General features: G+C 44.3%; 1 long non-coding RNA gene across 1 annotated transcript in view; it reads right to left on the reverse strand.

The window, feature by feature from the left end:
* Nucleotides 1-914: 914 nt before the first annotated feature.
* Nucleotides 915-12,173, reverse strand: part of LOC128339531 (uncharacterized) — a 77,369-nt gene continuing 66,110 nt past the window's right edge. The window contains exons 2-4 of the long non-coding RNA XR_008313073.1: nt 4,613-4,695; nt 4,009-4,195; nt 915-1,613 (exon numbers count right to left, since the gene is read on the reverse strand). This is a non-coding gene — a long non-coding RNA (uncharacterized LOC128339531). The remainder of the gene's footprint in view (nt 1,614-4,008; nt 4,196-4,612; nt 4,696-12,173) is intronic.

Genomic DNA, 12,173 nt, shown 5'->3' on the forward strand with positions numbered 1-12,173 from the left:
TGACAAAATACAAAAAGAGCTCAGTTATATCAAGTCTAATTCAAATTTAAAACCAAATGTTATTTAACCATTTTAAAAAGCAGCTGTTGAGGTGCCATTCCCCATATCTATGGCATGCTGACCTTACTATGCAACTGGCATGCAGGACAGTGCATACTAATTCCTACCCCTGCTGATCTACTTTCATCCCACCCTGACATCATGTGACATGACATGTCCTGAAGGAAAATGGTGCCATCAGGGAGATAGGTGATGTGACTTCCACTGCTCATGCCAAAGAGCTTTTCATGTTTTAAAAGCAAATAAGACTGCCATCACTCTTGGTAAACTCACATTTTCCTGCTCCTTCCATGTGCTGTGCCCCACAAAACCAGCAGGGGCTCTTATTGGCCCTAGAAATTATGTTGGAATTCCAGCAAATTGCTGGAGGTCTACATTTCTGACCCCAGGCCAGATACAGGCATGACTTATTTAACACTGATGTTGATACAAGAGTAGATTTTGCTATTATTACTTAATTGTGTAGGAGGCACTTCATAAATACATAGATAAACATATTGTAATGGATTTATCCCAGTCTTTGTCTTAGAGCCAGCCCACATGAGGGGAAGAAAAAGGCTGAATCATCCCCTCTCTATGCTTTCACCCACAAAGTCTGTTCCCCAAAACTTTCCTGGTATATTATACACTGCCAACACACCCACTTATTAAGAGTTCCTTCCCCCCTGGCTTGGGTGAATTGCTGGGGAAACTCTCCTTCTCTTACTATTGGAAAAGTACAAAAAGTGTGCAGCACAAACGTGGTGAGAAACCTGGTAGAATTGCTGAATGATCAAACTGATATGTATGTTGCACCAGAGCAAGTCCTTTCCCAGCCCCACTTTCCTGAGTTAAAAATCCACTCAAGAGGCTGGTTAAAATTGCAAAGAACAAAAAGAAAAATAAACTTTATTCAAAATACTACAGACTGCTTCCATCTGAGGCTTTATCAGCTTTTAGTTACAGGTAAAAGAACACTCAGTAGCTACAAGAATACTTCAAAAAGCACCCTCAGATGATATTGGGGTGGCACACTTTAAAAATTGTGGTTACCCAGTTGCAAAGAACATAGATGTAAGAAAATACAAAAAGCACCTTTAAGAGTTTACAGACACTTTTGCAACACCCTAGTTGCAGAGTTGGGCACAGGATAGAGTTTCTTAGCTTAGTTGCATTACTGATAGACAAACATAGAACAATAGCAGGGAAATGCAGAGCACATGAAAGAAAGAAAAGTTTCTGATGGAAACTGACTAGCAAACTGTTCCCTAGGCTGAACCTCTTTTCCTTGAAAACTCACCCCTCACTTGATGAGATTCAAGCATCCTGCAGTCCTGTATCTCAAGGATCTGTAGTTCTTTTCATAGTCAACTCCATGGCTACCGCGTCCTGTTGCAAGTCAAGCCTGGCTTCAACTGAACAAAGAAACCCTTCCCTTCCTGCCTCATGGCTCTCTAGGTCCCACCCACTGTGTGCTGAGTGGCGCTGATCCCTAGCCTGTCAGTCAGGACAGGGTATACTTCTGGTTCACTTTTCAGAGGAGAGGAAAGGCTGTTACTTCCTGATCATTACACCTATGGATAGAGATCAGTCTTTGTTCAGTCATTTAGTTGTCATCTACAGAAAACATCCAGATAGCAGATCCATACAAACTTGCAGCTTGGTATATTATTATTTTATTATTATTATTTTACATTTATATCCCGCTCTTCCTCCAAGGAGCCCAGAGCGGTGTACTACATACTTGAGTTTCTCTTTCATAACAACCCTGTGAAGTAGGTTAGGCTGAGAGAGAAGTGAGGCTCCCAGCTAGTTTCACCCAGAGTCACCCAGCTAGTTTCACGGCTGAATGGGGATTTGAACTCGGGTCTCCCTGGTCCTAGTCCAGCACTCTAACCACTACACCATGCTGGCTCTCCATATGCAAACTTGTTTCCTTCAGTTCCAGTTCACACTTTCACCACACCAACTCATTGCAGACAGTCCACATGCCCCCTCCCAAATGTAGTTGTTTTGGATTCTTGCATCCGGTCTAATACTTACACACACACACACACACACACACACACACACACACACACACACGTTATGTATTATATTCTTAGGGGGGCTACATGATAGATACACACAATCCAGAAAACAGGTCTTCCAGAAAATAGGAGTTCAGCTGTGTCTGCATGTAGAATTTTTGAAGCACCAGTCAAGATACAGCACAGATAAATCTGTTCCATAAAACCAATACTGCAGACAGAAAATTAAACTAATAAACAAGAGACTGCTAAAGATTACAATGTCAATACACTGAACAGGAGGAAGAAAACAAATACCTCTGCCTTTATGGTTATTCACACAGTATCCTAATGTGTTAAACCTCATTTGTATATTAAAATAATTGAAGGATACGGTGATGATGCATTTTTTAGGCGTTTGTTCCTTGAAGATACCACAAGAAATACAAAGTTTTAGAAATTGCGTTTGCAATGGCATTAGCAATATAACTGAAGTTGAGAAAGATCAGAGCCCTTTCTCATAATCTAGTGAGAGGGCTTGAGGGCAGGTGGTGGGGAAGGTAGCAGAAGTTTGGCATCCCCGCAGATGATCCTCTGGAAGTTGCTGGGTGTACTAATCGCATCCTGAGATGGTTTGCGGCTGCCGCAGGCAGTGCAAAGCTACAGGGCTTGGGACGTATCATCCAAGCCCTTGGAAATCCCACAATGCATTGCATGAGTGCATGGTGCACTGTGGGGACCCCCCCCCACCGGCAATGGCCAGGAGCCTGTTCCTGTGCCATCACCAACTGGGAGCAGCCGATGATGACACACAGGCAGTTAGCACCCTTAACCACAGTTAACCACCCTTAACACATTCGTGCCCTTAACCATGGCTAACTGGCAGGTTCCCTAGGCAGGTTTGCCACTGTGGCACCACCAGAAGCCTTGCAACTACCGGCAGTTCTCACGAGCAGCCATGCATGGGCTTAGCTGCCCTAGCCTGGTTTTGGCGGCTCATGAGAACAGCCTCACACTGTCCTACTGATGTAGCAGTAACTGGCTTTTAATGTTCCTCATTACTGTTTGGCTTCGTGTCCATTAATTATTATTCATTTTACTTCTTTAGCTCGTGACCTTACCTGGTCTGGAAAATGTTGTTGTATTCCAATGGTGAGGATTGCCACATAATTCTGAAAGATTCCATTCAGAATCAGCACAGACCCTAGCCCCTGCTGCATTTTTGATTATGTCATCATGAGCGTGATACGGTCCAGAGGCCTCTCTTGTGCCTGCTGAGAGCCCTTTCCATCACCCCTCTCCTCCTTTATTCAACATATTCAACATATCCCAAATGTAATGATGCAAAGTGAGCTCTGGTTGGGCATAGACAGCAGATTTTGGATGCTAAGTGCTTCCTTGTGCGTGCACAGTAGCATCCAATGGGCTAGGAATGTAATTCTCATGGTTTCCAATATTCTTAGTCATCACTACACAAGAGCCATCTTCAGATGCTAGGGACACCAATGCATGATGAGGGCAAATAGGAGTGCACAGACTAGCCATGCCCCCTCCTGAGATGTTTATTTGCTATACCTTTGGTGTACCATGTAGACCTTTCTGAGTACACACTTTGAAGTAACCCTTGGGGGCCCATTTGAATTTGTTTCTGCACCTAAACTGGGATAGCTTTGCTCTCACACTGGGTTTTTGTTTGTTTGTTTTTGTTTCACTGAGTGCTGTTAACACATAATCATACCCGCACCCATACATACAGTGCACACTTCTGACAATTTTTAAAACAAGGCACAAAGCAGACCAAATAATGAGGAGGTTCTTACCTTGGTAAGAGTATTGATCAGAAATTAAGATTGTGGCCCTACCTCACAGAGCTGCCTGATAGTGATGATAATAATAACAACACTAATAAGAATAATATACAAAGACATCAAACCATTGACAAATAGAAACAATTTTATACCTAATGGAATTGAAGTAATAAAGGCTGAAGGGCTGCATCAACTCCAATGAGATTAGATACGTTATGCTTTCCTCAGTGTAATAAAACTTGTCAAATAAAGCTGAATAAAATCTCCTTATCTGTGTCTGTAGCTTATTTCTTCCCGCAGCCTCTTCTCTCTCCACAGATCACAGAAATCACCATTTCTCTGGAATGGTTACACACATGACAGTTCAATTAGAGTCAAGTTAGTGAAAGTTATTGCAGGGGATTTCCCCCCCCCTATTTTGCAGGAGCCAAGGGCAGCTGTGGCATTGGGGAGGAATGAGGTGGATAAAAAGGACTCAAAGAGCCAGCCTGTCATTACAGGCAGCTGATTGTTTCTAAAGAAGGGATTGCATCCTCAAGGGGGTGTAAATTTGCATTACTACATTGAATCAATGCCAGTAAGGGTCCACACTCCAGGTATAGATGCCCAAAGCCAATCTGAGACATTTAAACCTCCTTTTACAACAGGTAGCCCTACTCTCATTGCAGAAACTCCTGTACTGATCTGGTGCTGAGATGCATATATAAGAATGGACATTTATGAATATTAATTGCTGATCCAACTGGTCTTACTTACCTGCTGCATCATGATTTCACTGCTTCCAGTTCAAAGAAGTGGGGTAGAGATTTTGTGGGCCACAAGGAGAGACCTGCAAGTGGCTGAGGAGGAAGAGGAGTTTAGGAGTAGTATGAGTCTCTTTCTGAATGACTGTTGGCTATTACCAGTATGTGGATAGTGCAAAAGAACATTTAGCTTTGATTGATTGATTGATTAAGTGCCATCAAGTTGGTATCGACTCTTAGTGACCACATAGATAGATTCTCACCATTTAGTTTACTTTGATTAAAAGTCCACTGCCAATATGCATGGAGTGTTGGTGGACCATATATGAGCCATATGGATGTAGTGGTCTTCTGAAGTTTAACTTTCAGATATCGCTATCTTCCTGAGAGGCTTGATACCATATCACTACCATCAGGAAACAAAAATTCATTCAAGCCGGGGATTTCCCATTCTGAGAGGAGCTGCTTCTGCAATGGTGGTTTAATCTCTGGCAAAGCCAACTCCGTGAAGAGAGCTCAAATAGGAATTTACTGCTGCCACTGGAGAAAGCCCAGTCCAGATTCTGATTTTCAAGGAGCCCAGAACAGTATACTGTATGTGCTGTATCACATTTGATTCTCATCACAACCCTGTGAGAGAGTAGATGGAGACAGTGAGGCTATTCTCACAATGGGGGAAAACCGGGCTAAAGAAGCCCAGCCTGGTTTTTTCCCATCATGAGAACCAGTGGGCTCACGGGTGAGCCTGGTGGTTCTCTGGCAGCTAGCCCACCAAAGTAGCCCTCCCCTTAGCCCAGGTTAGCAGAGTGAGCACTCAGCTAACCCGGGTTTTCTGCTCATGTGGGGCACCCTGGAACTTCCGGGGGGACACGCCCCCCCCCAGATCCCCGCCGCCCCTGTCGGCTCCGTGATGGAGCGAGCCGGCAGTCATGTGGGTGGCCAATTCGGCTGCCCAGCTGCGAGCAGCTGCTAGTCTGTGGAGAGAGTGAGCTAAGCCCGCTCTCTCCACAGAACCCCCTCAGGCACTTCACACTGATCGTGTGAAGTGCCTCTGTGTCGCCTAAGGGCATGCAGTGAGTTTTATAGTTGAGTAGAGTTTTACAATTGAGTAGACTTGAATCTGGGTTTACCCTGTCAGACTTCAAAGACCATAGCGACTAATCTCTGCAAGCTCTGAGGATATAGGAAGGATATGGTAATTCAAGCACATATGCATGCTACCCTTTTACTCTGGATGAAATAATCCAGAACTACAATTACTTAGTTCTATCATCAAAACCGACAATGAAGTCAATCCCTGCTACACCCATAGGTGTTTGTGGAAAGACTGAAATAAATCTACCTTCTTACCTTGCTCTCTATTATATTCATAATTATAATTATTAATATATGCTATATTTATTCTTTCTGTGAATAAAAAAAATGAATACAAAATATAATGGTGACTAATTGTCATTAAGTGAACTTGAGTGTCTATATACATAATTCCGTTCAGCCCTATCATTTGGTGTGTGGTATAGAAATGTCACAATTGGGCTTGGATGCAAATGTTCTAGCAAGCTAGCTAAACCCCCTATGCATTCATGAAGCGCATTGGGTGGTATGCACATTGAGTGGTATTGGGCAATTCTTATCTTTAATCTAATTTATCTCAGTGGATGACTATGAAGCTAAAATGAGCTCAGTTCTTTTGAGATGGTGGTGAGTTCTCATAAGCCATGCAAGACTGCCAGACTGGGAATTAAGATATTCACATGCTGCTGATTTCTGACCATAAGAACATGGACATTTTAGCTGATGTTGGATTGGCACCAGCCCAACCCAACATTTAACCAGGATTGGAAACTGTCAATCAAATCCCAGATTACTGATCCTGGTTAAATCTTGGGCTGGTGTGGTATCAACTGGACACCAGTTAAAATTTCTAGATTCTCATGACTGGAAATTAGGAGCATGCATGGCTCACAAATCTCCCCATTTCTAGTTTGGCAGCTTTGCATGGGTCGTGAGAACCCACCCAGAATGAGAAACAAATGTAGAACATAAGAAGAACCCTGCTGGATCATACCAGAGGTCTATCTAGTTCAGCATCCTGTTTCCTACAGTGGCCAACCAGATGGCTCTGGAAAGCCCACAGGACATGAAGGAAATAGCTCTCTCCTGCAATTGTTCCCTAGCAAATGATATTCAGAGGCATACTGTCTCTGAACCTGAATGTAACTAATAATGATATTGTGAACTGTCTGTTGTGGTAAAGTGGGTGAGCTGAGATGCTTCTGGTTTAAGCCTCATTTGAGCTATGAACTCATGTAGTGACCTTGGTTAGTCACTGAGGCTATTCTAATGAGCAGCAGGAATGCGGCTAAGGGAGGCCAGCCTGGTTCCAGCTGCTCGTGTGCTGCAACAGGAGCCATGTGGCTCCCGGCAGCAAACCTCCATAAATGCCCTGCCCTTAAATGGGGTTAGCAGAGTGAGCACTAGGCTAACCCCATTTACCTAATTGTGAGTCGCCACGGCACAGCTCTGTAACTCAAGAGGAGACACCTGACTGGAAGGCTAAAACAAGCCTCATGGCACAGGGGTCTCCCCAGAATGCCCCACGCACTTGTGCAGGGCATCCTGGGATTTTCGAGGGCCAGGCAGCTCCCAATCCCCACCGCCCCTACCGGCTCCATGACGGAGCCAGTAATCATGTGAGTGGCTGATCCCAGGGTGGGCTAGCCACTCTTGTGTGTGGAGAGCGGGCTTGACTGTGATGACTCCTATGGGGGTCATGGAGGAGGATTCCTCAGATGAAGACCCAGAGCAGGGGGAGCAGGCTGAAACTCTGGTCGACTCAACAGAGCCAGAGCTGACAGGCCTGCAGGCCCCTCTGTCTTCTTCCCTCCCTCCTCCTGATGAAGCCTCCGAGGCCATTGAAGTTGAGGTTCCTGTCCCAGATCCCTGACAGTGATGTTTGGCCAGAGTACAGGCTCAGAAGGAGGAATGCCATAGGTCAGAGAGGCTGGCTAGAAGGAACAGGTGTCCCAGCTCTGGCCCGGCTGCATCTCCCTGACAAGGCCCAGCTTCAGTGATGGGCAGTGCCTATTTAGAGCAGCCTGAAAGCTGGTTCTGTGTGGGAAACAATGTCCATGGTGACCAGCCCTACTCTGAGCAACCTTGACCTAGAAATCTGGACCTGTTTGTTGTTGTCTGACCCCGATTCATGTTTACCCCTGAACCTGTGGAATTCCAGGTGTTGACTTCTGGCAACGTTTGTGACTACTCTCCGTGCCTGTCTCTTGGCTCTCCCTTCCCCTCTGAAAAGAGTGGTTTTTGCAGCTGCTGGGCAGTTGGCCAAGGCAGGTCATTACATTGACATGCTCTCCCCACCAAACCCCTTCTGGCTTTCTACACTGCTAGTGTGGAGAGCCTCATGATCGACCTCTCAGTTGCCATATTCAATACTGACCTACTTTAGAAGCTTGTACTGAAATGGTGTACATGAAGTTATTTGGAAGTTCAAAAGCATGAGTTAAATGCTAAGGGCATTGTCATGATCTTTTAACACCAAGATTACAAGACCTCACCCAAGCAGCAGACAAAGAAACAAACAACCCAGACTAAAAATCTGACCCAAATGTATCTAAAACATTTTTTTCAAGGGTAGTCTGACCATAAGGCAAACTCTTGGCATATGTGTGCATTTTGCTGACATAAATTACTCATTTATCTAAAAGACAGATACTGTGTTAAATATTGAGTGAGAAGAGCAGCCTGTGTTGCGTGTTCCTATCAGCATTTTTGTTGCCTTCAGCACATATGTAAAAGAAGGCTATTTTCCCCCCAGAGCAAGAGGAGAAAATGTAAGCATTAAAGCCGAGAGATGGCTCCAAGGCAGTGCACTATCTAAAGACAAAAACATCAGCTGTAAATCAATGCTTATCGATTGAAGTAAATGAGAGCATTACCTGTAGGTAAAAAAAGGTTTGAATATTTATTACTTTTGTGCTTATTTAAGATGCTTCTCCAAAGTTCTTGGAGAAATGTGTAACATATTAAATAAAACCCAGGCATACTGGATCGTAGTTTTCAAATCCTTGAAATAAAATGAATATGAATAACTGAAATCTAGTCTATTGCGATGGAGACCTGGGGACTCTTCCTCACAAGGTTAGTACAGGAGCAGCAGCACAGATGTCTCACAAACCATCCCTGGTTCCCTATGAGGTGGTAGTTGCAGGGGCTAACCAGTCACTGTAGGCAAAGCTTTTCAGTCCTATATACCAAGCCAAGCTGAAAGGTATATGTCTGGCCCTCTGTGCTACTGGTGTAATGTCACAGTCTAAGAATGTTGAGTTACAAAGAGTAAGATTTAACTCACATGACCAGTGTTTGCCCTGCTAGACCAATTAAGCCAGTTTACAAAGATATCATCATTAATGCAACTGGTAAGTCTTCCAGAAGTTTTCCTTAATCACTTGGCAGAAGGGCCCTCTGGAGGCATCTGGTGACTCACATGACATCAATTAGTCTAACACCCTACAATCCCTTTTCAATGGAAAGAAGCACACCTCTTAAGCTGGTTCTCTTCAACCAGCAGCAGCACAAACCAATCATATTTGGAAGAAGACCTTTTTTTGGGATACGTTTGCAAATAGGTAGATCCTGGAAATTTCCAGAAGTTTCTAGAACTAGCCATCTTTGTTATCATACTTTGAGGCACTTCACATGATTGGTGTGATGCACCTGAGGGGGTTCTGCAGGGAGAGCGGGCTTAGCCCTCCTCCCTTAGCCTGCTTTCCAGAGATCATGAGAATAGCTTCACTGTCTTTCATAAAATAGTTCATTTTAAAAAGAGAGCTGAAACTTGATTCAGGCTTTTCTGGCAAGCAGATAGATAATGGGTAATGTCTAGCATTTCTTCCTTTAGACATTGAGGCTCTCCACATGAGCAGTGCAGAGAGCCGAGGAGGGTTCTGCGGGGAGAGCTGGCTTGACTGCCCTCCATGCAGATGATCCTGAGCCTAGCCCTGAGCAGCCAGATCAGCCACCCATATGATTACCATCTCCATCACATAGGTTAGGGCAGTGGGGATCAGGGGAGAGGCCGCCTTGCCCCCAGAAGTCCGAGCATGCCCCGCACTTGCGTGGTTCATTCTGGGGGTACTCCCAACACTGTGAAGCTTGCTGTAGCCTCCTGGTCAAGGGTCTACTCATGTGTTGTCATGCTGCAGAGCCATGCTGCAGTGGCACACCCACAATAAAAGTCAAATATGGTGAATCCACCCCTCCCTCCCTCCCTCTATCACTCAGAATATAACTACAAGTCATTCCAAGTATTTTGTACCTGGACTCATCACTGACCCAACTTCTGGGATTTGCAATGTGGAAGAGTTGCTTTTTAATCTTTCCTTTCTTCTATTCCTTGACAAAACTTCTCAATAATCTCTCTACAACAGGGCTTTATGGCTCCTCTGCCCTCTTTTAAAAATGACCTCCATCCATCCTAGAAATATATTAGATTTTAATAAGAAATGAGGAAAGAGACTTTATTGTAGCTCGACTAAGGGAAAAATGTATTGAAGAACCAGAATGCCCTTGGAATATAACTGTAATGGAAACTACAATAGGACTGTTGCACCCATACTGAAAAGTTTCACATTACAGTATACTAACCTATTTTACCCCATTCCTACCACACCCAGAGAATATCAAGCGTTAGGCTCTGGCCCTACACTGACCCTTTATAAAGTGCTGAGCAGTCTGGCAACAGTAAAATAACAGCAATGAGAGAAATGAGTATGCAGAAGATTCAAGGGCCACTGCCTCAGAAAAGACTACAAATCCCAGGGGCACCAGTGCCATTTTCTGGAATTCCAAGGGGAAATGTAAACAAGTTGTTCTAGTAAGAATTTGCCTTTCACTGTCTCTACAACTGGACTAAATTTGGTTCAAATCGAGGTCCACAAGTCAAATCTGTTGCACCTCAAGAGATCATGCATCCACCATCTTGGATTGGGGGTGGATGTCATCATTACAAACTGCACCATTAAGGTATCCCTGTTTGTCACTCACTACAGCATTCCAAATTTGGTTCAAATTGGTTAGACAGTCTCAAGTTAGTGCACTTGCACTTCCAAAGTTCACATGTCCACCATTTTGGATTGGGATTTATGACATCATCACAAACTACACCATTGGGGCATCCCTATGTGTCCATACAGCAGAGGCAAATCTGGTTCAAATTGGTTAGACTGTCCACAGGTTAATGCACTTGCACCTCAAATGTTTACGCGTACGCCATCTTGAATCGGCATGGATGACATAAACACAACCTATGCCATTGAGGTGTCCGTGTGTGTCTTCCACTGCAACTGTATCCAATTTGGTTCAAATAGGTTAGGCAGTCCGCAAATCAGCTCGCTTGCAACTCAGATGTTAATGTGGCCACCATCAAGAACTGGAGTGAATGACGTCATCACACACCACACCATTAGGGCATCCCTATGTGTCCCTACAGCTGTAGCAAATTTGGTTCAAATTGGTTAAGCGGTTCACAAGTTAGCCCACTTGCACCTCAAAAGTTTATGCATGCCGCATCTTGGATAGGGATGGATGACATCATCACATAACATGCCATTTTGGCATCTCTATGTGTCCATACAGCTGTAGCACATTTGGCTCAAATCGGTTAAGCATTTCACAAGTTAGCCCACTTGCACCTCAAAAGCTTACACATCTGCCATCTTGGATGGGGCAGATGACATCATCACAAACTATGCTGTTGAGGTCTCCCTATCTGTCACTCACTGCAACTGTACCTAATTTGGTTCAAATAGATTAGGCAGTCCACAAATTAGCCCGCTTGTGCCTGAGATGTTCATGTGGCTGCCATCTTGAACTGGAATGGTTCACATCATCACACACCACACCATTTGGACATCCGTATGTGTCCCTACAACTGTAGCAAATTTGGTTCAAATTGGTTAGGTGGTTTACAAGTTAGCCCACTTGTGCCTCAAAAGTATATGTGTCTGCCATCTTGGATTGGGGTAGATGACAGCATCACAAACTACACCACTGAAGTGTCCTTACGTGGCACTCACTGCAACTGTACCTAATTTGGTTCAAATAGGTTAGGCAGTCCACAAATTAGTGCACTAGCACCTCAGATGTTCATGCTGTTGCCATCTTGAAGTGTTCTTATGTGTCACTCACTGCAACAGTACCTAATTTGGTTTCAATTGGTTAGACAATCCACAAATTAGCTTGCTTGTGCCTTAGATGCCCACTTGCACCTCAAAAGTTTACGTGTCTGCTATCTTGGATCGTGGTGGGTGACATCATCACAAACTATGCCATTGAAGTGTCCCTATGTGTCCAGGTGTTGTGAAGTTGAAGGGGAGGTCACACGAATGGACACACACAGAACGTTGGGTGATCTCATAAGCCTACTGTAAAGTAGGCTAAAAAGAATCTTTTTAAAAGTCAAGCCCCAGAAAAATGGCTGCTTGTTCCCTCATAGTGAGGAGCAAAGAGAAAGACTAGAGCTTTTCCTCCTCACTCCTGTAGGTCCTGGTAAATAGTTAGAG

This window comes from Hemicordylus capensis, chromosome 1, assembly GCF_027244095.1.
Source record: "Hemicordylus capensis ecotype Gifberg chromosome 1, rHemCap1.1.pri, whole genome shotgun sequence".
Taxonomy (NCBI): domain Eukaryota; kingdom Metazoa; phylum Chordata; class Lepidosauria; order Squamata; family Cordylidae; genus Hemicordylus; species Hemicordylus capensis.